At 36.6% G+C, this 23,780-nt stretch overlaps 1 non-coding gene across 1 annotated transcript; it reads left to right on the top strand.

Moving 5' to 3' along the window:
• The first annotated feature begins 485 nt into the window (after window positions 1–485).
• TRNAQ-CUG lies at window positions 486–557 on the top strand. Its single transcript has one exon. It is a non-coding gene; the product is annotated as a tRNA-Gln (tRNA).
• Window positions 558–23,780: the final 23,223 nt, after the last annotated feature.

The following is a 23,780-nucleotide window of genomic DNA, read 5'->3' as shown; positions in this document are numbered from 1 at the left end:
TATTCAGTTCTCTTATTTGTAAACAAGTTACCTGAACTCGAGAGCAGAAGGCGCATAGGAATAATAAAGCCAGGCTGTCCAGTTTTCAGGCAAGTCACCTTTCTAGCTCACCATCTTTGTGTTTGGCCATTATGATATTTCTTTGGAATAAAAATTGCTTACCAGGATAAAGGGGCAGGTCTTTGTTTCTCTCATTTACCACTGTATCCCCAGTGTCACAATAGTGCCTGGTATGTAGCAGATGCTCAATGAATGTTGGTGAAGGAATTAATAAATGAATGATATAAAGGCTTTTATCACAATTAAGTATGACTTAGAGGATATAAAGAGAAGTCAATTCAGCTTTGCCAATAACATACAAAATCAGTATGCACGTAGAGTTTGAATTTTTCATTGGCTTTACTGATCTTTACTATGAGTGTCTTATTAGTCATCTGAATCCCTTTCTGCTGCCTGTATTTCCAGAATATAACATCAGGAAGGAGGGATCCATGGTGTAATGGTTAGCACTCTGGACTCTGAATCCAGTGATCCAAGTTCAAATCTCGGTGGAACCTTTCATATTGGCTGGGTGCTGTGGGAGGCCAAGGTGGGCAGATCACTTGAGGCCAGCAGTTCAAACCCAACCTGGCCAACATGGTAAAACTAAAAATACAAAAATTCAAAAATTAGTGGGGCATGGTGGCAGGTACCTATAATTCCAGCTACTTGGGAGGCAGAGGCTGCAATGAGCTTTGCCATTGAAATTCAGCCTGGGTGACAGAAGGAGATTCTCTGTCTCAGACGGAAAAAAAATAAAAATAAAAAAAAGGGGGGGTCCACACAATCGGAAATTATTCTTTCATCCAACAGGCAGTTGGTCATATACAGAGATTCCAAAGGAATTCCTTACAGATTCTTATTTTTAAAATAACACGAGTTAGAGAGGAGAGGTCATGAGATGGTGTAATTCATGCCATGTACCCTGGCCCACAGACACTTTTGACAACTAGACTGACACATTAGTAAGGGCAGTGATGGGCTGTATAATGAGGTTTCAGCCAATGATGAACAGCAGGTGTGGTGGTGGTGCCATAAGATTATAATACTATATTTTTACTGTACCTTTTCTATGTTTAGATACACAAATATTTACCACTGCATTCCAGTTGCCTACAGTATTCATACTGTACTATGATGTACAGATTTGTAGCCTTGGAGCCATAGGCTATACCGTATAGCCTAGGTATGTAGCACAGATGGCTGTGCCATCTAGGTTTATGTAAGTATACTCTATGATGTTTCCACAACAATGAAATCACGTAATGACACATTTCTGAGAATGTATCCCTACTGTTAAATGGTGTGTGACTGTAAACGAAACCCCAGAATGGAGAAGGTTGCTTATGTAAAGAAGATTGCTGTTTAACTAGAAGATGCAGTTGATAAATACAGCAATTATTTGAGAAAAGAGAAAGGATTCAGTTTATTTGGGACACTACGCTGGCAGTTAAATAATCTGTTTTTAATTTTGTCTGCCTTATCTAATGACCCAAAATGAAGTATTTCTTGGCATATGCACTGAAGAGAAAGGTTCCAACTTGTCCTATGTACCACAGACTATTCCACATTTATTTCACTACCATTTACAGTGTCCAAAGAATGTTTGAGGTTATGAATGGAATCAGTTAAAGAATAGCCTGTTATTTATGCACCTAAGTTAGCTGAAAGTAGACACCATAAAACATCTTTATTTTGGGAATGAAATATGTTTTTCTCTATCAAAGTTATCTAATAAGGTACAATTATACCCAAAGGCAGTTGGATTTGATTTTTATAAATGATAGCATAGCAGGGACCCATGTTTAAGTAATTCGGACTTTATGTAAGTCAGCTCTCTAGACAATTAAATGATGCAAGTTCTGATTCTAGGCAATTCATTACCTGATTTGGTAATCTTCTCTGCTCCTTTGCCTGACTTAAGAGTTAGGAGACAGTATATTTTGTCTCTATTCTGCCAATAACATTCTGTATGACCTTGGAGAAGCCACTTAGATACTCCATGTCTTAATTCACTTATTTATAAAATGGAAATAATAACCACACCAAGGCCAGTTATTACAGGTTGAATTGTATCCTTCAAAAGTATATGTCAAAATTCCAACCCCAGGAACTATGAATTTGACCTTATTTGGAAATAAGGTCTTTGCAGATGTAATGAAGTTAAGATGAGGTCATTAGAGTGGACCCTAATCCAATTTGACTGCTTTCCTTATAAGAAGAGGGAAATTTGGCCACAGAAAACACAAAGAGAGAACTCCATAAGGCAACAGAAGAGAGATTGGAGGGATGCAGCTGTACACCAAGAGATGGGGGCACCAACGGCACCAGCGCAGCTGGGAAGATGCTACCGAAGATGGTGTAATGGATGCTACCTAGAGTCTTGGGAAGGATGGGAAGGATGGTACCCAGAGTCTCGGGGGCAGCATGGCCCTGCTGACACCTTGATTTTGGACTTCTTGCTTCCAGAACTGTAGGAATATAAATTTGTGTTGTTTTAAGCACCCTATTTGTGGTAATTTGTTACAGCAGCCCTAGGATTTGATTTTTATGAATGATAACTAGGATTTGATTTTATCAAATCAAATCTAATAAATTGCCTAACTAATAAACTAATAAATCGCCTAACTCATGTGGTGGTATGAAACTAATAAATTGCCTAACTCATAGGATAGTATGATATGATATTAATACTATATGTAAAAATATTTCTACATCTATTGGAGCAGGATAAATTGCTGTGACAATATATAGATCACTTTATCTTTCTTAACCCCAAGAGATATCCAAAAGGAACTTCTCTAAAGCAGACAGTGTTAGGGAAAAGCCAGATTAAAAACTCTGTTAGAAATGCTTTTTGTGATTAAAAGAAGATTTTGTTAACAAGATTTTAGACTTAACAAATTATCTCTAGTAGAACCCTGAAAATACAGCATTTCACAAACACGTTAGAACAACCATTTTCTGCCTTCTTTGATTTTTGTGTGTTTAAACCATTTCTTTGCCTGAGTATATGAGTTTTCTTCAAGGAAATATGAGTGCCTTACTCATTACACTTAGAGTGTTGGCTTTGCCACAGGCTACACAATAATCAGAAAATAAAAACGTAGAAAAACTTTTAAAAAATTTTATGATCTTTAGCCACAAAAATCCCCTCCATAGGTCTGATTCTCTATTAACCACCCTCAGGAAAACCATGGTAATGAAATTCTATCACACTGCAGTCATTGCACAATTATCTCTGTTGACCTAAAAGAATCATTAGTTCAAAAAACGTATTCATCATTTAAAAAAGGATATTCAGCTTTAGAAAGTATTGTGGCGTATTGCCCCTTCTATATACACATATGAAAGGAGTGATTATTGTTTTATATGTATATATGCACACAAACAAACGTACATACATGTGTATATAATAATTATTATAGATAATTGTTATTAGTTCCTTTTTATTTTTCAGAATTTTCTTCTGCTTCTATTGGTCTAATCAGGAGAGAGTTAAATGTATCAGACTGAAAACTGGAGAAACTTTGGAGGTCATTGGGCTTAAATCCCCTCATTTTAGAGATAAGGGAAGCAGAGCATAGCTTTTCAGTGACCTGTTGAAGGTTGCATAGGGATTTGGTGACAGAATAGATTTCCAGTTGCCTGACTTCCAGTCTGGCGCTCTTTCTTCTCTAAAACCATAGTGGTCATACAGACTTGTATTGGTTCTTAGATCTCTCACTAGCTCCATGACCTTGGATGAGATCTCAAATTCTCTAAACATGCCTTTTCTTGTTTGTAAAATGAGAATGAAAAAACCAGGCTGGTAAAAGCTGGAGTACAGCCGAAACAAAAATATGCAGGCCACACAGTGTTACTCAAGCTGAAAAATGTTCAGCTTCCCACTATCCCATCCCCGTACCACATCAATGACTACTTGTCCCTCTGCCTCAGCTCAGTCATCAGTTTCTGGGGCATTTCTTCATTGACCCTTGGGGACTTGCACAGGATCCTTCTTTCTGAGCTTATAGTCCCTGGAGCTCTTCCTAGTGTACATGTACCACATTGCTCTAGTCCAGTTGCCGGGTTATTGGACTGTAGGTACTTGATAGCAGAAACTATTTATACTCACTATTATACCTTGGCACTTAAGACAGTACTTAACAAATAGGAATTGCTCAATGAATGATCAATCAATAAATAACAAATACTAGGGGTAGATATATTGAAAATAGGTCTGTATTCTCATGGAAGGCATTCCATAGCTGCTTCCAGTGTAAAGGTTGGATGAGCTCTCACACATTGTATGGACCATTTTTTCCAATGATTTAACTTTGTAATTCTGTTTTGCTTAGGGTGCTGATAAAATGAATTTCCTTGTAGTGCTTGAATATATACTAAGAGTGGAGCAAAGATAGCTAGTTTAGGGCAATCCTAGTTTCACTGCAGGAAATTCAGTTTAGAATCATGTCCTTGCTGAGTATAAGCCATGGCATACAGTTATTTGTAAATAAACTGAAGATGCCTGAAGTGTGAGAAGTGGTTGTAGAAGAGGGGAAGGAGCTCCAAGGTTGTTGTCAAATTTCCTGGGCCTGAGTCTGCGTTTCAGTGTCCTATTCATAATGCAGGGATAACAAAGTCCACCTCATAGCATTTTTGAGAAGAACCAATAAGAAAATGTTCATGAACACACCTATGAATGGGAGGATGTATAATTATTAGTTTGATTACACAACTGGTGAATAACCATGAATTACTCTGCTTGCTTTAGTATCCAGGGTGAGAAAATTAAGAAAATTGACCATTTAATCTTATTAAAAAGGCTTGGAATCTGTTGACAGTACGCTAGGGTTTGCTCGGCCATTGATGCTAAGTGACTCCAGGCAGAACTTAGCATGGACAGGGGTTAACTGCTAGAACATCTGATGCTAAGCGTAGAGATCTGAATAAATAGTAGCACTCTGCCTTTGATCCTAGAGCTCTGTTCTAACCTGCATTTCAGAGGATTAAAGTCTGAAAATTTCAAATTATTTCTTTCCAATGGACCTTTTATCTAGATGGTTCCTGAAATGAGAGTTTACGTCTGCCCCAGGATACATGTAGCTGAAGGTCATAACGCCAATCACGCTTGCCTGAGAAATTCAGGTAGACTCTATTGTGCATAGAGTTCTTCCGAGGGCACGATACATCAAGCCAGGTCCCATGGACTGTTGTATGAAAAGTCCCATACCAGTGGACGGAGGCAATGGATTTTGGAAGCAACGAATATCTCCAGCTATTACTAAAACATATTCTGAGAATGATACCATTTAGTCAGTCTCACGATTATCAAGCAGAATCTCCTCTATCATATCCACGTTGTCTTCCAAGAACACAGGAGACCTTTGGACTTTTTCCTTCAAGTGTTCTTTAGTTTAACCCATTGTAGACAAGTCGTTTATGGATTGGTTAGAAGAGACACAGTCACTACCACTAACATGCACACCTAGTATAACATTCTTTATTTCTTTATATATATTTTTAAGATGGAGTCTCGCTCTGTCGCCCAGGCTGGAGTGCAGTGGCCGGATCTCAGCTCACTGCAAGCTCCGCCTCCCGGGTTCACGCCATTCTCCTGCCTCAGCCTCCCGAGTAGCTGGGACTACAGGTGCCCACCACCACGCCCGGCTAATTTTTTGTATTTTTAGTAGAGACGGGGTTTCACCGTGTGTTAGCCAGGATGGTCTTGATCTCCTGACCTCGTGATCCGCCTGCCTCCGCCTCCCAAAGTGCTGGGATTACAGGCGTGAGCCACCGCGCCCGGCCACCTGGTATAAAATTCTAAGGATACTTGGCATATTTAGCCAAAATACAGAACTTCCCGTAAGTGAGGAGGGTACACCATGTAGGATCAGATGCAGTGCCCCTTTAGACAAAGGGTCTTCTTTTGTCTCCTGATGCCATAGCTGCTGACATTCTCTAAGTAGGTGAGATCCCATCAGAATTGAGAAAGAAGTCGAATTTGTGCTAGGCTACTACTCTTTTATGTTCGGGCTTAAATTTTCAGTTCCTCAATTCTGGGAGAACTTATGTTAATCACTTGTGCCTTCCACTTAAAGGAATATTTACAAAACTATGCCCTTCTGATTCTCAAATCAAATATATCATCGACAAATCCACAACCTCGTCTAGGCAACAAGAACAGATTAAGTGTTCCTTGAACAAACATGTACAGTTTCAGCTTCTTGGTGTCCTATAAATCTTATATCCTTTATAACTGTTGAAAAATATCCATTGGTGGAAGTTGTAAGGATGAGGTGGGAAGCATCGAGTATAATTTTCCCATAAGTGGAATTGGAGGGGTGACTATGTTACTGTGCTCTCTGCAGAATGATACCTTGGAGAGGGTTCAAAAATTCCATCCCTTGGCAGTTGTTGTATCTCCTAGCCATGGGCGTAGAGGATGGGAGATGCTGTGTGTTGTGAAGAAATCATTCTACTGAGTTAGTCTACTGCTGACACTTGCTCTTTTGGTTTGTAATGCACAAAAGAGGGTTTTCTTTGTTATCTCCCTAGAGCTTTCTTTCATTTTTTAGAGAATGTGAAAGTTCAAGGAAGGTTCTTAATATTTAAATACTAATTTTTTAAATACATTTTCACCCTTTTTGCAGAAGGTTTATAGAATAGGATATATAGATTGCCTCATCTCTTTGTTTTTAATTTTTAGGTAAAAACCAGGTAGATTTCCAATATAATGACTGTTTAAAAATCTCCCTCTCCATATATTTTATCAACTGTTATATAAAGACATTTCTCTTTTATATTACAGATGAGCCATTATAGATTTCAGCAAATTTTTTGAATGTTGCATGCAATTTAGTCATTTCAATTATGACTTAATATTTGAGTAATGCCACTACTCTCCAAATCTTCTATAATTACAATTCAATTTGTCAGAGTTTACTTAATAGCCATGTGCCTAAGCATAAGGGAAACACTTGGTCTGTTTAGCAAACCTTCTGTTGGAGCAGAAATACAAGAAGCTTGTAGCTGGTGATTATTGTTTTAGTGTGGGTAGGGTATGCCATATGATGCAAGATGACTTATGCCAACTAAGTCAGCAAAGTATTTTGTTTAGCAGAATTCTGTTTAATAAAAGAAAGAGTTTTGATAAATAGTCTTGTCTCAGATGGATTAAACTATTGATTTACCAATAGTGTTCCTATCTTGACCCAAGGGGACACAGTGGATGCCACTTAGAATATTACAAACCCTCTGCCATATGCATGTTGTCTAGCCCATGCTTCAACCCTATCACCTTTCAGCAGATTGCTTTAGACAAGAGATCTCATGGGCAAGGAATCTGCAATGCATATAAGCTTACTTGCTGATTTAATACAAGAGAGTCCTAGACATTGACCTTGTCTTGAGTTATTCTAACTTGGCAGGGCTGTAACACTGCAAAGACCTGCAAATCCCTTTTTAACAAGGCTACCTGAACCAAGTGGAACTGATCCAAATACATGAAAATTTAAAGATGTCCAGGAGATCAATAGCTTACAGTATTAAAGAGTAGGAAGACTGACACTGCACTTAACTCAGGTCTACTTATTTATCCAGTCAAGGATTCTGTCTTCAAGCATAATAGCTGCTCTGTTATCACTTTATAAATTGCTGTGCATATCATTTCAGTAATGAACTGAGAGAAGGCATTCTGTTTGAAGATGTTAAAGATACCAAATGCCCCACTAATATCCCCAGATGTTCAATTACTTGAAGGAAATTATTTCATCTCTAAACAGGTTGTATTTTTAATTTTCCCAAAAACAGCAGGTAGGATGGATATTATAATATCCATAGAGCCCAAGGTCTTTGAGGCACCCACAGGCATTGTAGGCCAACCAAAGCAGTTCTCAAGGCAAGAGGCAGTCCAAGAATGGGACGCAGGTGCTTACAGTTCTGCTTACAATTCCTTTCTTTCATCGTAAAAAAATTGTATAATTTTTCAGGGTGAGAGAGAAATTGGCAATATCTATTAACTTGGCACTAAGTAAATCTAAGTTGGCAAGATTTATAGTGTACCCAGTGCAGAAGAGATCATATGTGTGCATTACATACCATGTCTAAAATGGCAGCCTAACACACTGCTACTGTAACGACAATATATTTTGCACAAATGCCCTGTGAGTTTTGTGTGGCGAGTTTTCCCTTGGTGATGTGTTTCTAACACATCTCCATTATGATGTGCTGAAAATATCAGTTGTCAAAACCGTGGTAAAGGAAGCTCACAGGTATATATATATATATATACTCACACACACACATATATATAATACACACACACATATATATATACACACACACATATATTTGCTTCCACAGTGAGGCATCTAAATTTAAATATTAAACATTCTATTGTTCTATTATATAAAGTTTTCTTCAGGTTTCCATTATTGTCTAGGTTTAACATTCCTAATGAAAAGCAAAAAATAAATTAATGGGTACAAATAAAGGGCTAGAGAATGGCAGAAGCAATATCACTAGAAGAGAAGGCCTGGGTCCTAGTGGTAAGCATCCTGTTGATATTATGTGTGCTCTAGGAAGTATCTTTCTTTAGCAGAGCTTCAGTTTCCACATTGTAACATGATCAAATTTGAGTAGGTGATTTTTAAAGTTTATATTTAGTCTAATTTCTATAATAACTATGGTTAAACCAGAACAAATGTGTAAACAAACCTTTAACATTACAATTCTGTACTCACATGCTGTTCATCCACTTGGTCCATTAAGTTCTCAGCTTTAAATGTGTCCATGTTATTACAAAGACAGATAAAGGACTTTTCTGTGAAAAGGTGTTTGGGGAGGTATTGATGGTTGAGTGCAAATGAAGAAGGGAATGTGCTTTCATTTTGGGTTGGCAGGCACCCCACCAAAAATGAAATAAAGGTGTAATGGGTTCATTGAATAAGATGGGCTCTGTAGAGCACAAGCATAAAACAAGGCAATGTCATTTTCCCTTCAAAGTGTGTCTTCAGTCTCTTTTAGTACTCTCTGTGGATTCATTCTTTTTCTGCCCCTGGATGAACCCTTAGGCAGGTTTTACTTCTCCAATGATAAACAAATGGTCTCTTGTTTGGGGATTAAACACTTTAGTCTGATCCAATAATCACACAACTCCAGTCCATTGCAGAATATTAATCAAGACTTCAAATGTGTATCCAGGTAAATCTTCTTTCTCCCGTCCTGGGCCTGGTCCAGTCATGGAATCCTAGATTCCAGAGAAAGGTCAGGGTTGTTTCTTCAATCCTTCCTGATTGTGGTTTTTGACCCATCTGGCTTTGGAGAGGATGATGAGGGAATTAGTAGGGAAACAGCAGAGTCTTATCCACTTGGTTACTGCTGCCATCTGCCTTTGGTGCCACCTACATCTGGGCCGATGTCCAAAAGTGAACCTATCTTTTGATGACATTTCATGGGTTTCCAGAGGATCTGCTACTGAGATTTATGACTGCAGTTCCCTTCGTTTCGTAAGTGCTTCTCTTTCAGCTGGTCACAAATGTCTCCTACCGCAGCTTCTGTGCTTCTTGTGATTCATTTTTTTTTTTTTTTTTTTTTTGGAGAGATAGAAACGAGGCTTATTGAATGAAGAAGGAGATGGGTTGAGGTTTTGAACTGGGCTTAGGGTTAGACAAGAGAGGAGTAACAGAACATGCCCCTTACTTTATAAGTTTCCAAGCCTGGAGGAGGCCTGAGCTAAAAGACAGGAGCAGTTTTACATTGGAAAAGAGTTTATAGTTTTGAGAATTGCCCGGGGTGAGACTAAGATGTTAAGATTATACAAATTCTTAATGCCCAAACTAAGAGACAAGTTATTTATTATCTTGTAATTGTTAAGTAGTCTGACCTATTTCTCATGTTGCTTTGAGACAAAAAAAAAAAGGAGTTGCATTTTGCATCCTATTTTAACTGTAAAATCATTACACCACGTAGTTAAGATTAAGGTTCTTAAAATATAACTTGAAGTTTGAACACTGTCTCTCCCATGTCATTCATTAAATATCACCATCAACAATGCCATCACTGTTTCTGTAGACTGAACAACTTTTTGTGCTTTCTACTTTGGGCTAAGATTACCTCTCTGTGAATCCCCAGTGGTCACTGAAAAAGATGATGAGAAATCTTAGGAGATGTAAGTTTGTAAGAAACATTTTGAAGATAGATTGTTTCATCCAGGAGTCTGATACTACAGATTCTTCCTTATCTCCATGTCATCTGCTATGATGACTTGGAAATGAGCAGCTGCAATGAGACAGCACATTGTCTGAATGCATTGGAAAGGGAACATCTCTAATAATAATGCTAGCACTAATGAGCTTCACATTAATTAATGACAGTGACAGTAGTTTAATCTTATTCAAATAACATGAACACAAATAAAAGCATGCCCGGGCTTGCTTGTCACACTGCTGCACTGAATGCTACAGTCTGTTAAATAGCTGGGCAACAGCCAAATACCTGGAGTGCATCACAGAATACTACCTGATAATTCTTCAGTCAGTTTCTGTACAAATGAAAACTATTCTTTTACAGCCTTAGGTACAAGAAGTGAAGTACAGGCTAAACGTCTATATTTGTAGCACAAAATCTTCTCCTATATTTTCCACATAACTGTAAGGTTTCCATTACCGGGGGTTTTTACTAATACCATTTTACCAACAGTGGTGTCCTGAATTATGTCCATAGGCTTGTCTCAGAAGGCTAGTGAATTGCTTCCAGACTTATCTTAGAGAGCAGGGTAGGTCCCTCAGCAGATCATTGTAAAGTTCTGAGAATATGACTTCTGCGTTCTCCTGTAGACACCTGGATTTTGCTTAGACATGACGTGCTGTTGTATCAACCTGTGCAAATGTCCTGTGGTTGCAACTCTACATGTGCTGATTTTTGCAAGGTTCTGCCCAGTGGGCAGGACTCAATGGGTAGAATTTTAGCGTCTAGCTATATATTTCTCCTTTTTGGTACATGTTCCCTCAAACGAGTATTTTGACTCTGCACTGCTGGAGAATTTCGTGAATCCCTGTAGGCTAAGGTTTCTTAGAGCAGGATTTCTCAATCTCAACACTATTGAAATTTGCACAGGTAATTGTTGTGGAGAGCATCCTGTGCAGTCTCGGATGTTTTGGAGCATCCCTCTCCTCCACCTGTTAGATGCTAGTAGAAACCCTAGCCCAATTGTGACAACTAAAAATATCTCTAGATATGGCCAAATATCCTCTGGGAGGGGAGCAAAATTATTGCACACCCCCATTTAGGACCACTGCCTTAGAGGGAGGGTCTTCTTTCTTATTCAAGGACTTTCCAAAGAATATTAACAGAGCACCTATGATTCACATATGTTAGCAAACCTGAAAATACCATAAAAGACCCTTGCCAGAGTCACCTTTTAAACTGCAAAATGTGAATAATGCCAATTTTTAGGAAGAATGTGCTTTATCTCAGATTCGTTGAGATGGGAAATATGGTTTTGGCCTTTAAATAGATAATTTTATTTTTGAAAGAGCAGGTGCATTTTAATAACATGCTTCTATTTTTGAATGACAACACTACTAATAATGCTATAATCCTAATATTGTAATGATTCAGATATTACCATTAGTAAAATCATCCAGTGAGATGCATTTGTGCATTCTGATCTTTTGATTACATATACATAATGCAAAATGTAAAAAAACTTACAGAATAAAATATTACTGCAGATTTTTCCAAAAGTGAAAAACAAATTTATCTGTTATAGGAATAGGGCTGGGAGACACACACACAAAAAATGAACAGAAAACTTTAATTGTTATAGAGATAGATGGTAGGCAGAAGAGGAGAATAGATGAGCAAAGTGGCCCAAAATAATTATGTTCAAGAGTAAATGGTTTAAAATGGTTCTTTTCTCAGAGCTCCAAGTAAGAATTGTTGTGCACAGTTTAGTCTTGGGGAATTTACAGCTCAGAATGTCAGTGCAAACATTCTCTCCAAGGGAAGGGCATTTACTGAGTGTCTGTAAACGCATTACCTGTGCTATCTAATTTAGTAATCCTTTCCACAAGTCTGGAACATCCAGAGCTAGCTTTTCTTTCTTCCTTCCTTCCTTTCTTTCTCTCTCTCTCTCTTTCTTTCTTTCTCTTTCTTCTTCTTTCTTTCTGTTTTTTTTTTTTTTTTTGTTGTTGTTGTTGTTGCTGTTGCTGTTGTTGTTGTTGTTTTCTCAGAATAAGGGTGGGTATAAAAACTGGGATGTCTCTGTCCAGAAACCCTAGGGATAACACCAAAATGAATATAACTGAAAATATATCACAATGGTGCAAATGATCTAAGAGCTTTCTCCGCCCCACCTTTAAAAGCTGCTTGTATCTACCCAGGCTTCAGCAGTGATGATCTAACCACTGTGAAGTTTTTAATCATGATTGTTAGTAGAAAATATCACCTACACTTTTAGAAAATAGGAATATGCATCCCGGTGCTGTGGCTCACACCTGTAATCCCAGCACTTTGGGAGGCTGAGGTGGGCAGATCACCTGAGGTTCAAGAGTTCGAGACCAGCTTGACCAACAAACCCCATCTCTACTTAAAAATATAAAATTAGCCAGGTGTGGTGTGTATGCCTGTAATACCAGCTACTCAGGAGGCTGAGGCAGGAGAATCACTTGAACCAGGGAGATGGAGGTTGCAGTGAGCCAAGATCGCGCCATTGCACTCCGGCCTGGGCAACAAGAGCGAAACTCCGTCTCACCAAAAAGAAAATAAACAAAACAAAACAAAACAAACAAACAAACAAAAAAACAAACCTGATTTTGCCTTCTTTGCCAAAATAAACTGCTTCTCTTTAATATAGGAAATGAAGCTTCTATGCCATGAGCATATTTACAGGTTGATTAGTTTATTTTCCATTGAAGCATTTCCAAAAATATTTTCCTTTCTAATACCAGCTGATTAACTTGAATGCATTCTCATCAGACCCTGTCTTGGTTCCTGCGTAATTCTTAAAGCAGAGGGCTATCTGCTAAGTATCCTAGGAGCTTATCAGAGTCCCACAAAGTTACTATGGCTGACAGAATTGTTTATACAATATGAACAAAAATACTTTATGCACTGTGATTATAAACCACTGACTCTCAGTTCACACTATAAAAATTATTCAAGAAGCTGGTATTTTATTTTTGCATGAAAATTTCATTCAGATACATTTCAACCTTATAGGACTAGGAGACTAAAAATATTGAAACTCAGTTACAAGCAGGTAATTTACTTTAATGGAAAAAAAGCATAAAATTTATTGTGGGTCAAGAGACATGAATACAAGTGTCATCTAGCCTATGTATTTGTCATGTGTCATAGGAAGGATACTCTTATGTTGCACAGTTTATAGGTATATTTCCTCCATTTCCATCTTTGCCAAAGACCTGCTCCTCCATTTGAGTTAATGCTGCTTATTCTTTGAGACCTTGTATCAGACTAAGTGTGAGTCAGATATAAAGTATGAGATTTTGTATCTGTTCTTCCATACCTTTTTGGGGATTCTTGACACAGAATGTAGTCCCCACACCAACTGTATTGCTTAATTTTTGTAACTTTTTATTTTGAAGTAATTTCAAACTTATAGAAATGTTGAAAATATAATATAAAACACTCTCATATACCATCTACTCAGAAATCCCAATTATTGACAATTTATCACATTTGCTTTGTTACTTTCTCTCTCCCTTTCTCCTCCTTCTTATGTGGATGTACACAGATGTAAACACAAACAGATATCATTTTCTTTAAACAGTAAGAGAGTAAGTTGTAGAAATGAAATCCCTTTACCCCTAAATACTTTTGTGTATATTAGTTAAGAAAAATGTTCTCTTATATAACCACAGTATAATAATAAAAATCTTAGAATTGCATTCATAAAATATTAATATCTAATTTAGAGACTTAATCAAATTTCAATCACTGACCCATTTAAGCATTTTATAGAAAAAAATTGTCCAAAATCCAGTCATGGGTTGCATTCAGTTACTGTCTTGTCTACTTTTCTCTGGAACAGGTCCTTGGGATTTATTTTTTGGTCTTTCCTGATTTTGATATATTTTTATATTATAGACAAGTAATTTTGCAGAATGTATATCAATTTGGGTTTGTCCAATGTTTCCTCATTATTAGATTTAGGTTGTAATTCTTTGCAAGAATACCCTGTGATACTGTGTCCTTAGCACATTGTACCAGGAGGCACATGATGTCATTTTAAACATTACTGGCAATGTTAGTTGTGATCACTTGGTTAAAATGGTATTTACCAGGGTTCTTCGCTTTAAGGTCACCCTTTTTTTCTTTGCAATTATTAAGTATTTTGTGGGGAGATACTTTAAAGTTATATTTAAGTATCCTCTTCCTTATTAAACTCTCCACCCACGGGTTTTAGCATCCATTGATGATTGTTGCCTGAATCAATTATTATTATAAAGATTAACAAATTGAGATCTAACGCCATAATTTTCTCTTCATTTATTAGTACTAAATACTATTTTACACAAAATGGAGGCCGAATCCCCGAAGAATGGCTAATTCCAGGGCAAGGGATGGAAAAGGCAAAATAAGTCTGAACTATCTTGTATAGCAAGAAAGCATGGAGTTTCCACAAAAATGATGGGGATATGTCAAAATGATACCAGAGCTGGCCTGAAGGGGCTCTATTCAATATATCTTGGATAATTAGAGCACCACAATGAATACAATAATATAAATAATGGGCTATAATCCATTGACTTAAATAGGAAAAATAATATAAGAATCTATGAAGCCATTACATGGATGGAGATGGAAGCCATTATCCTTAGCAAACTAACGCAGGAACAGAAAACCAAATACCACGTGTTCTCACTTACAAATGGCAGCTGAATGATGAGAACACATGAACACATTGTGGGGAACAACACACACTGGGGCCTGTCAGAGTGTGGGGGTTGGGAGGAGAGAGAGCATTAGGAACAATAGCTAATGGATGCTGGGCTCAATATCTAGGTGATGGGATAATCTGTGCAGCAAATTGCCTTGGCACACATTTGCCTATGTAACAAACCTGCATATCCTGCACATTTACCCCTGAACACAAAATAAAAATTGGAAATAAAAATAAATAAAAATTTAAAAATAATGAATGAATGAATAGAATATGAATGAATGAATGACTATGAATGAATAGAATAATGAATGAATAAATAGAAAGTTGTAAACCTAAAGCTCTTTCTATTAGAAAGAAAAGAAATCAGACTAGAATGCCCATTTTCCTTTTAAAGAGCCATTGGTTTGATGGAAGTGTGTTAAAAATCTAGTGAACAAGCCAGAGCTTCATTACCTCTTCAAAAGTTACTTCCATCACATTCCTGAGAGACATAAGGGCATCCTTGCTACAGAGAGATGTGAAATTATTGAGAGGCATCTTTGCTATGAGACAGAAAAGAATACTGATCCACTGCCATTAGTTCCGGGGAGCATGACACAGAAAAATATTTCAGGGGCTTTTAATCACCAGGTTAAGACTTCTCGTCTTACGCCTTTAATAAGAGCTACAGTAAAATATGTTTTATAATACTCCAAGCTGTAATTTAAACCTTGATGCCTCTACCTGTTGACAGATAAAGAGGCTCACTGCTTAGTCAGAACCCTGGCCATCACCTAGTGTTTACTGCTGATAAGTCTGTCTGTAACATTTTGGAGACTGGGATAGGAAGCTCACTTACCATATGCCTAAATATTTGCAAAGTTATATCTCTAGCTAACAATTTTGCTAAATAAAATATGTTCCACCTTCCTATTCTAAAAAATGTGCCATCAAAATTACAAATGAAAGTGTTAATATATGGCTTTTGTATGACTAAAAATAAGCAAAAAAGCAAAGTTGGGTGAATTTTAGTATTATCGCACATACCTGAACATTCTTTTGATGGTACAATGATGTTTCCCCCCTGAAAGCAGGTTCTGAGGAAAGGACTCTGGTGCAGGCAAACATATTTAGGTGGTTTTCCCAGGAAGTACAAGAGAGGGAGCAAGAAAATTGAGGCAGGAAAGGATGAAAAACTAAGTAAGTATGTGTTAGTCAACAGTTTACCACCATGGAAAACTGGGCCTCAGTTCCACTGGAGGAAATCTTTAACTAAAACACCCTCCACCATCCTTGCCTTTGTACATATACATGAGATTGTTTTTCTTCAATACATAGTTCAAGTGTAGGAAATTAATTTTCTATGCCAAAAGCATATTTGCAGATTGATTAGTTTATTTTCTTCTAATGTATTTCTGAAACTATTTCTTCTTTCTAATAATAGTTGATTAACCTGAATGCATTTTCATTAGTGCAGTCCACGTGTAAGAATTGTCGCACACTGAGACAGGGAAGCTTGGATATTTTAAAATATATTTTGACTCTCCTTGATTGATGATTGTCTCTGAAAGTATTAAATTCTCAGTGCTTCAGGCTGTTCCATTCACTGTCTGAGCAAGACCCCCATAGCACTAGAGAAAGCTCTCAGACAGAGAAGCAAGAAGTCACAAGCCCTTGAGTTTCTTTTCCAAAAAATTGTTTTTTAGACTTTATAATCAAGATTTTTATATGTGTTCTATGCCAAGTAGTAAGCTAAATGCATTTTAAGTTCACAAAATTTATATTTTCGTCAAAGATGAAATTCAGAGTAAGTATAAAATTAAAAATAGTAATATTTCCAGATTTTTAAAGGTCTTTGAAAAAATATTTAAATGACAAAGCAAAGCACAAATTATACTAACATCAAAATGTGAAATCAAAATCAGTTTTAGACAGGTGATTTTTTTGTTTTATTTTGAAAGCTGATTAAATCTTTTAAGATATTTTTAAATAACCTATTTTGTTATAATTTTATATTTACAAAAGTCATAAAAATAATGAGATAATTCCTCACCTCGTTGCCCCTATTGTTAACATCTTACATTACCATGCTATATTTGTCACCATTAACAAACCAACATCAGCACATCATTATGAACTGAATTCCATACTTTATTCAAATTTCACCAGTTTTCCACTACTGTTCTTTTCTGTTTTAGAATCCAATCTGGGATACCACATTGCATTTTATTTTTGTGTCTCCTTAATCTTCTCTGGTCTGTGATGGTTTCATAGTCTTTCTCTCTTTTTCATAACCTTGAAAGATTTTAGGAGTACTGGTGTTTTGTAGAATGTCCTTCAGTTGGGGTTTATCTGATGTTTTTCTCATGATTAGATGGTGGTCATGGATTTAGGGGAAGAATACCAAAAAGTGAGGTACTCTTCTTGTCATATGTCAGGGGACACCTGCTATCCACATGAGAAGCTGATGTTTGCCACTTCTTCAATGTAAGTTTACATACTCTATCTTTTGGGGGTGAGCCACTAAGTCCAGTTCATAATCAGGGGGATGGGGGAAATTAAGATTTGTTCCATATTTTTGGTTGTTATTTTATTTTAGGCTCAGAGGGTACATGTACATGTTTGTTAAATATATATTGCATAATGGTGAGGTTTGGGTTTCTAGCGAACCATCACCAAATAGTGAACATTGTACTCAATAGGTAATTTTTCAAACCTCAGCCCCTTCTAGCCTTTCCTCTATTGGAATCCCCAGTGTCTATTATTTCCATTTTTATGTCGATGTATACCCATTGTTTAGCTCCAACTTATAAGTGAGAACATTTTTTTTTATTTGGACTTTGTATTAGTCTGTTCTCACACTGCTATAAAGAAATACCCAAGACTGGGTAATTTATGAAGGAAAGAGGGTTAATTAACTTGCAATTCCACAGGGCTGGGGAAGCCTCAGAAAACTTACAATCATGGTGGAAGAGGTAGCAGCAGAGAAAGAGGAGCATGTGTGAAGGAGGAACTGTCAAACACTTATAAAGCCATCAGATCTCATGAGAACACTGACTATCACAAGAAAAGCATTGAGGAAACTGCCTCCACGATCTGATCACCTCCAACCAGATCCCTCCCTCGACATGTGGGGAAAATGGGGATTACAATTAGAGATGAGATTTGGCTGGGGACACAAGAGTCAAATCATATCATATTTTATTTTCTCTTTCTGAGTTATGTCACTTAGGATAATGGTCTCTAGCTCCATTCATGTTTCTGTAAAGGCTGTAATTTTATTGTTTGCTATGGCTGCATAGTATTCTATGGTGTATATGTACTGTGTTCTCTTTATTCAATGTACCATTGATAGACATGTAGGTTGATTTCATTACTTTGCTGTTATGAACAGTGCTGCAATAAACATTTGAGTGCAGGGGTCTTTTTGATAAAACTATTTCCTTTTCTTTGCATAGACACCCAATATTAAGGTTGCTGGGTTGAATGGTAGTTTTACTTTTACTTCTTTGAGAAATCTCCATACTGTTTTCAATAGAGATTGAACTAATTTATAGTCCCATTAGCAGTGAATATGCATTCCCTTTACTCCACATCCATGCCAACATCTGTTCGACTTTTTAATAATAGGCACTCTAACTGATGTGAGATGGTATTTTACTATGACTTTAATTATTTTTCTTTGATAATTAGTGATGTTGAGCATTTATTGTATATTTATGGGCTACTTGTATGTCTTCTTTTGAGAAGTTTCTGAAGGTTCACGTCCTTTGCCTACTTTTTAATGGGGTTATTTGGTTTTTCTTGTTGAATTGTTTGAGTTGCTTATATATTCTTGATATTGGTCTTTTTGTTCTGATTTTTATAGACTTATAGTCATTAATCTTTTGTATTTTTTTGGTCTCAATTTCATTTAATTTTTCTCTCGTCTTTGTTATTTTTTTTCTTCTGCTAGCTTTGAGGTTTTGTTGTTGTTGTTGTTGTTTGTTTTTCTAGTTCCTCGATGTGTGATGTTAGGTTGTTAATCTGAGAGCTTTCTTTTTGGTGTAGGCATATACCACTATAAACATCCATCTTAACACTGCTTTTGTTATATTCCAGAGGTTTTGGTATTTTGTGTCTCTATTTTCATTAATTTCAAAAAAAATTATTTCTGTCTTAATTTTATTGTTTACCCCAAAGTCATTCAGGAGCAAGTTGTTTAGTCTCCTTATACTTGTATGGTTTTGAGAGATACTGTTAGTATTGATTTCTAATTTTATTCCACTGTGGTCTGAGAAGTTACTTCATGTGATTTCATTTTTAAGAAATTTATTGAGATTTGCTTTATGTCCAAGCATACAGCCAATTTTAGAGAATGTTACATGCACAGATGAGAAAAATATGTATTCTGTAGTTGTTGGGTAGAATGTTCTATAGATGTTTATTAAGTCCATTTAGTCAAGAGTCCAGTTTAAGTTCAGTTTCCTTATTAGTTTTCTGTCTTGATTATTTGTGTAGTGCAGTTAGTGAAGTGTTGAAGTCCCCCACTATTACTGTATGGCCATCTATCTCTTTAGGTCTAGTAGTATTTGTTTTATAAATCTGAGTGCTCAGGTGTTGGGTGTTTATATATTTAGGGTAGTTAAATCTTCTTGTTGAATAAATCCTTTATCATTAGACAATACCTGTCTTTGTCTTTTTTACTGTTGGTGGTTTGAAGTTTATTTTATCTGATATAAGAATAGCAACTACTGCTCTTTCTTGTTTTCCATTTGCATGATATATATTTTGCAACCATTCACTTTGAGCTTGTGATGTCTACATGTTAGATGAGTCTTTTGTAGGCAGCAGATGGTTGATTTTTTTTTTTTTAAATCTAATTTGTCAATCTATACCTTTTAAGTGGAATATTTATGCTATGTATGTTTAAGGTTAATATTGATAGTGAAGTTTGGTTCCTGTAATAGCTAGTTAGCTAGTTACTTATGGTAGCAAGTATCATCCTTTTGCTTCCATGTTTAGAACTCCTTTGAGCATTTCTTGCAGGGCTGATCTAGAGGTGATGAATTCCCTTAGTGTTTGCTTGTCTGTGAAAGACTTTATTTCTTCTTTATTTACAAAGCTTAGGTGGGCAGGATATAAAATTCTTGGCTGACTTTTTTTTAAAAATTCTTTATGGATGCTAAAAATAGGCCCCTAATCTCTTCTGGCTTATAAGGCTTCTGCTGAGAAGTCTGTTGTTAGTTTGATGGGATTCTCTTTACAAGTGATTTGACCATTATTTGACCCTTTTCTCTAGCTGCCTTTAAGATTTTTTATCATTGACTTTGGATAATCTGATGACTGTATGCCTTGGTGATGTTTGTCTTTATGATATTTCAGGGGCATTATCTGAATTTCTTTTGTCTGGATGTCTACCTCTCTAGCAAAGTCAGGAAAATTTTCCTGAATTATTCTCTCAAATATGTTTTCCAAATTTCTTACTTTTTCTTATCTTTCAGGAATACATATAAGACATGGTCACTTTATATAATCTCATATTTCTCAAGGGCTTTGTTTCTTTTTAAAATTTTTTCTTTATTTTTGTCTGACTGGGTTAATTCATAAGACCAGTCTTCAAGATCTGAAATTCTTTCTTCTGCTTGGTCTAGTCTATTGTGAAAGCTTTTATCTATTTTGAAATTCCTTTAGTGAAAATTTTATTTCTAGAAGTTCTGTTTTTTTATTAATATGGCAATCTTGTCTTTAATATCCTGAATTGTTTTTCTGTTTTTTTTTATGTTATTTTTCACCTTTCTCTTGGATATCATTGAATTTTCTTACAATCCATACTTAGAATTCTTTATCTGTCATTTCACAATTTTCATTTTGGTTAGAATCCATTGCCCAAAAGCTAGTGTGGTCTTCTGGAGGTGTGAAAATACTCTGTCTTTTTGTAATGCTGGAGTTCTTGTGCTGAGTCCTTCTCATGTGAAGGAGCTGTTACTTCTTAATTTTGAGTTTACTGTCATTTGATTGAGGCTTTTTAATTGTTACATTTTTTTCTCCTTGAGGGTATGACTATAGTATACTTTTTTTTTTTTTTTTATGATCACTTGACTTTGCTTCTGGATGCTTTCAGGGGCCAAGTCTCTGTATGGGTTCCTTGGTTATGGGTAGCTTTTGTGAAGTGGCTTTCTCAAATGCTCCTTGTTATAGAGATGTATTGGATATATGAGCTGACACACTGTCTTCTGTGGGGCTAGGAGTGCAGAAGTCTCAGGATGCTTATCTTGGACACTAGCACTATGCCCTTTTGACAGAAAGTTTTTTGTTTGGTGGTACAGTTCAATCTTCAGTCAAGTTGGTGGTCCTTAAGGTTAAGATCTGGCTCATCCTTAGGTAGGCTGGTAATGAGTGGAAGCACCCACCATCATGGTGTGGGGGAGTGGTGAGGAGATTTTTTACTGGGATGCACTGACGTCTCTGGGATAGGGGTAATGCAGGGGGCCTCACAAGCAACTTGCCATAAGCAGGCAGGAATGTAATCCCCTTTCCTATCATCCCCCTGTTGCAGAGCTTACAACCTTCAGTTCATATAGCCATTGTCTTCTGGCTCCCAGCTGCAATGCAACTAAAGTCTGGAGGAATGCCCCTCTGGCAGCTGCCTCTGAAATGGGTTTGGGGCAAAGGCTCTTCCTCCAGTCCAGAGCAGACATCTCTGTGACTTGTCTTCCCTCTATTGCTGGGACCCTGCTGCTCTCTGCAGGGAAAGAAAGATAGGCCCTGCCTTTCATGCATGCCTGAGTGGTGCAGGCTCACTTTAAACAGGGGTGAAGCTGATGTGAAATGTCCTGGAAAGGCTATCTCCAAGTGCACTCACTCCAGCCCCCAGCAAGGAGAGCCTCTGCTGTGTCTGCAACAGTGGATCGAGGAGTGGGAGTTGACCCACTTAAAAATAATTAAGTAGTCATTTGGGGAAAATACAAATAAAACCACAGGTGATACTATTCCATATCTGTTAGCAAGACAAAAATTAAAAGGACTGATGATACCAAATGTTGGACAATATGTACAGCACTGGAATTCCCATATACTGTTGGAAAGAGTTAATTTGGTACAATTGCTTTGGAAATCTGCCAGTATCTACTAAATCCAAATAGACGGCTATTTTATTATCCAGATATTCCACTCTTATTTACATAGTCTCAGAAATGCTTTTATTTCTTCACCAAAACGTATAAGAATGTTCATAGCAACTTTACCAAGCAATAGCTAAAAACTTTCAACAAGCAAAATGAACAAATCCAACAAATAGAGGGTAGAATTCAGATGTTAATGTGATTTTATGTGGGGTATATGGAAGAACGAGGAGTCCATGATGAATGTCAGGTTTCTGTCCTGGCAATTGAGTGGAAATGTGATGACACTTATTGCAAACAAATACAGAATATGGAGCTGATTTGAGGAAAAGGATGAGCTCCTTTTTGGACCTATTGACTTTGAGGTGCACAAAAATCCAGCCAAATGGAAATATTTAGTAGCATAAGGGTATAAATCCCAGGAGAAGAATCTGAATCATAGATGTATTTTTTGAGATATGAACTTTTGGTTAGCAATTAAAATGAATAACATCTCTCATAGAGATTGTGCAGATTGAGATGTTGAGAGGACATATGACAGAACCAAAATGACATTTAAGGAAAAGTACAGAAAATAAAAGTCAACAAAAATCTATTAAATCATTCAAAATTTAGAAAGTACTTGAACACCTAATATAGGCCAACCACAGTTTCAGGCAATGGAGATAAATAATTATACTGAACATATAAATCCTTGTCCTCATGTAGTTTACATTCTGTTGGGAGAAACAGACAATAAATAAAAAGTTTTCATATTACTTGCCAATAAATGCTGTGATGAAACAAAAAATGGGAAATAAACATAGAGATGTTTTGGGGGAAATTTTTAACTTTTAAATTTCTTATTGTGGTAAATTACATGTAACGTAAAATTTACCATCCTAATCATTTTTAGGTGTATAGTTCAGTACCGTAGACACCTTCATTTATATTGTTGAGCAACAAGTTCCCAGAATTCTTTTCATCTTAAAAAATGGAAACTTTACACCCATTAAATAACTCTCCACCTCCCAACCCCTGGCAATCACCATTTTACTCTCTGTGTCTATGAGTCTGACAACTTTAGGTTCCTCAGACAAGGGGAATTGTATAGCTGTTTGTCCTTTTGTAACTGGCTTGTTTTGCTTATCATAATGGCCTCGAGGTTCATTCACATTGTAGCGTGTGTTATAATTTCCTTTATTTTTAAGGCTAACTAATATCCCATTGTACATATATGTTACATTTTGTTTATTCATTCATCAGTGAACACTTGGATTTCTTCCACTTTTTTGTAATTGTGAATAATGCTACTTTGAACATGGGTGTCCAAATACCTGTTCAAGTCTCTGTTTTCAGTTCTTTAGGGCATATACCCAGCAGTGAAATTGCTAGATCATATGATAATTCTATCTTTTATTTTTTGAGGAACTGTCATACCATTTTTCGTAGCAACTGCACCATTTTATATTCCCACACACAGTGTACAAGGGTTCAATTTTTACACACCTCACCAACACTTGTTACTTTCTGTTGGAAATTTGCACTTTTAAATAGGGTGATGGAGGTAAGCTTTATTGAGTTGGTAAAATCTGAGTAATGATCTTGAGAAAGTGAGGGAGTACTCCAAATTATGGGAAAGAATAGGTAAATGACAAGAGGAGTGGGAAAAGAAAGAACAAAAATGAAGAGTCTTCCAAAAAATCCAAGAGAGGAGGAGAAAAACTTAATGTTCAAAAGAGAAAAAAATCAGTACTAACGATTATCCATTGATTCATCACCATGAA

Source organism: Piliocolobus tephrosceles, chromosome 5 (assembly GCF_002776525.5).
Source record: "Piliocolobus tephrosceles isolate RC106 chromosome 5, ASM277652v3, whole genome shotgun sequence".
Lineage (NCBI taxonomy): Eukaryota > Metazoa > Chordata > Mammalia > Primates > Cercopithecidae > Piliocolobus > Piliocolobus tephrosceles.
Note: the sequence above shows the minus strand (reverse complement) of the source record. Positions and strands in the feature narration are given on the sequence as shown.